This window comes from Gracilinanus agilis, chromosome 5, assembly GCF_016433145.1.
Source record: "Gracilinanus agilis isolate LMUSP501 chromosome 5, AgileGrace, whole genome shotgun sequence".
NCBI lineage: Eukaryota > Metazoa > Chordata > Mammalia > Didelphimorphia > Didelphidae > Gracilinanus > Gracilinanus agilis.
In genome coordinates this window covers 186,135,800-186,139,688 of record NC_058134.1, presented here as the reverse complement: position 1 = coordinate 186,139,688, position 3,889 = coordinate 186,135,800, and the positions used below count along the sequence as shown (strand labels likewise).

The 3,889-nt window shown below is 38.1% G+C and overlaps 1 pseudogene; it reads right to left on the bottom strand.

Moving 5' to 3' along the window:
* Positions 1–326: 326 nt before the first annotated feature.
* Positions 327–2,747, bottom strand: LOC123250016 (annotated as a pseudogene).
* Between the last annotated feature and the right edge of the window lie 1,142 nt (positions 2,748–3,889).

Here is a 3,889-nt window from a genome sequence, read left to right as displayed (position 1 = left end):
GTTTCTTGATGTCTCATGGAGTAATTAGCTTCCATTTGCCTAATTGTAATTTTTAAGGAGTGATTTTTTTTTGAGGAACCACTACACTAAATTTTAATTTGCATAAAAAATGCACAATTCTGTGATCTGTTTATGGAACAATGTTCTCACAATAAACATATGCCAAGCATGCTACTATTTAATAGGATTCTCTGTCAAGGCAAGAATTAGACTCTAATCTCCCATGGATCATTAGAGACACCTGAATGTCTGTGCCATCATCCACTTTGGAATGCTTAATGCCAAAGGATAGAATCATTCCAAGGACAGCTTCTCTCATAAGGTTCTTAGGTCACTCTTGAATCCATCCAAATGGGCTCAGGAAAAACAGTCCTAAATGTCAGGGTCACTCTTATTTCCTTACAATGGTACCTTTGACACCTGGTGCTGCCAGCTTATGTCTCCCCCTCTATCATCAACAAGGTCTCATGATCCAAAGATATCTTTATTTTTTCCATATATATGTATATAGTACCCTTTCTCTTCTAGGAAAGGCTTCTTCCTCATTTCAAAGATGTGTATAGCCTCCAAGCTGATGGCAGTAGTGATAGAGCATCTTTCCAGTGATAGCTCATCATTGCTGTGCCATTCAACTCTGTCCTTTGTGTTTCAGTAAAGATTGAAGAGCAATGAGTTGAAGATATGGCCAATATTTTCTTCAATACACTTTTTCAGCATGCCCAGCACAGGATGTAATTGAGAATTTGACTCCATTATAATTCTGGAATAAGTATAAAGGAGTTCTCCACACTGTCAATCTTGGCTTCAGAAAACTTGTATCCTCTTGGATACTAAGTCATCTGCTTCCAAGGAATATCTTGGCACAGTTGTTCAGATATTTGCTCTGCTTCTTCTGATTCAATGAAAATGGGAAACAAATGTATCTGAGAGATGCTTGTGGGTCATAAGCTGATTTCATTGACACCTTCTTTTTCAATCATTTGTAGCTCTGGGAACTGACACATCACCTCTTATTTTGGTTCTTCAGATAAAAGCTGTTTTTCCAGCAGAGGTGACTCCATTTTCATCCAGGTCTGCCTGAGGTCTTGTTGAGGATGGCCTTTGGCCCTGAACACTGGCTGCCCAGTGGCCTTGAATCCTGGCAGGAACAGCCCAGCTACCTGTCCTCTGACTCTTCATTTCTTGTTGCCCATGGTCCCCAAAGCATTGCCTGCTCTTCTGTTTGTTTTCTCCCAAAACAGATTAGATCATGTAAACTAGCTTGAGACTCCTGGCAATACATATTTTCATCTGGAATATAAAAGGTAGACAAATGGTCTTGTCTGGGAGGACTTCTGGCCGTAAGTTCTCCAAGTACTTCTGGTGCTGGTGCTTTGCTGCAGTTGTGATTTTCCTGAGTGAGTTTTTGTACCTCATTTTCTATTTGGCCAATTCTACTTTGTAAACAGTTCCTTTATTATGAATTTTTGTACATCTTTTTCCATATGGCCAATTCTACCTTTTAAGACATTTTTTTCAGTGAATTTTTATATATTTTTTCCCAGTTGGCCAATTCTGCTTTTTAAAAACTCATTCCCTTCTTTTAAATTTTTTCCCTCTTTTACCAACTGACTTAATCTATTTTTAAGGCATTAATTTCTTCAGTATTTATTGTACTGCCTTTACCAAATTGTTTATTCTTTCTTCATGATTTTTAAATTAGGTATCACTATTTCACTCATTTCTTTTTGTAATTTTCCTCCTATCTTTCTTCTTGATTTTAAAAATCCTTTTTAAGTTCTTCCATTAATTGTTTTTGGGCTTGAGAGCAATCCATATTTTTCTTGGAGGTTTTAGATGTAGCAATATTGACTTTGTTGTCTTCTTCTGAGTTTGTGTTTTGGTCTTCTCTGTCACCAAAATAACTTTCTATGTTGTTTCTTTTTTTGTTGTTTGTTTGTTTGCTCACTTTCTAGCCTTTTTCTTTCAAAAACTGTTAAAGTTGGTTTCTATAACTGTGGTAAAAGGAGCACTGTTCCAAATTTCATGTTTTTCACACTACTGACTTCAGAACTAGCTCTGGGGATCTCTATGCTTTCAGTTCTTCTAAGATGGGATGATGTAGGGAAAGGTGTACTTAATATTTTTCCAGTCTGCTCCATTTTTTCAATGACCCCAGGCACTCTTTTACCTCTTGGAACTGTGAACAAGATCCTCTATTACCCTGTGACTGCAGGTGCTAATGTGTGCAAGTGCTCTTCCTCACCCTGAGACCATTACCCAGGACTGTGACTTGGATGTGTGTATGGGCAATGTGACAAGAGTCTTGCATCCAACACCAGCAGAGGGACCCCTGTAACCTTCTTTTAATGGAACCCCAATTAACTGTTTGTGACTGAGAGCTCCAGAAGCCTTTGCTGCTGATTCAGTTGCACCTGAAGCCTGTTGCCCCAGTGGGGCCTGCCTTGGTATGCTGCTTCATGTTCCATGTCCACCCTGCTGCAATAGATCTTTCATATGAGCCTTCTGAGTTGTTTCAGGATGAAAAATTATTCCACTCCATCTTTTTGTGGGTTTATGCTGCTCCAGAGTTCATTTTGAGGCATTATATCATACTTAGAGCTCAGGTGGGTCTGTGTACGTTCTTCACCATCTTGGCTCTGCCTCTCTTTTTGAAATCTTTGTGACTTACCTACTTACCCATTGAGAACATCCATAATGTAAACATTAATAGGGAATATGTAGCTTTCATAGGTGATACTCTTCATTTTTATCATCACACATACAATTAACTGAAAGACAGAGAATTCAAGATTCTACGGTGCTTATCATTTAGTATTCAAGATAAAGCATTTGATTTGGTAAAGTAAAATATTATCTTAAAAGCTCTCTTCCAAAAAAAACTCCCATTAAGATATATGTCAAACTTATTTAAGATTTATTGGAAGGGGGCAGTTGGGTAGCTCAGTGGATTGAGAGCCAGGCCTAGAGACAGGAGGTCCTAGGTTCAAATCTGACCTCAGACACTTCCCACCTGTGTGACCCTGGGCAAGTCACTTGACCCCCATTGCCTACCCTTACCACTCTTCTGCCTTGGAGCCAATACACAGTATTGACTCCAAGACAGAAGGTAAGGGTTTAAAAACAAAAGAAAAGAAAAGAAAAGAAAAACAAAAAACAAACAAACAAAAAGATTTATTGGAAGCTATGACAAGAGACATAACTTTCTTACATGAACCTTTGACTATAAACTTCAGGTAAGAGATAAACAGTGAGATAGCTGTATGGTCACCAAAGGTTCTTACTATTGAATGGAAGAGATATAGTGCAGAGTCCAAGTTAAAGAGGGATTTCTTGTGAATAGTGAGGTCCACTAGATTTTCTTGTTTGTGGGTAATAATGTATTGGTTGCATCTTGATCCAGAACATTTCAGAACCTCCTTAAAGAGATCTATCTCACTCAGAAGATTTCAGCTTGACTTTCTCATACAGGAAAGGCCAAGTAGCTGAAGGATTACTTATTATTCAAATTATGATATGCATTTGGATGAACATCCTAATCAACTTATCAATCAGTATATAGATGGGCCTGAAAGAATAATGGACAGTGATTTAGGCCAAGAATTCAACATGAGGAGGTCAGTTTGAATTGTTTCCAGGCAACTGTAAAGCTAATTTAATAATCTTAAGCTTCTCCTTGAAACAAAAGTGCATCTACCTTTTTAATAACAGAATTCTACCAGAGTTGTATGACTGCAAAATAGAGAATTCAACCTGATCTGAACAGCTGAAAATCAATATCACACAGAGGTCACTGGAATGGTTGATAGTAGGTGAAAGCAGGGTGCTTATACCTGCTATGGTGGACTTTTGGCAATCCATGGATTAGTAGTATTGGTTGGGAAAGCAT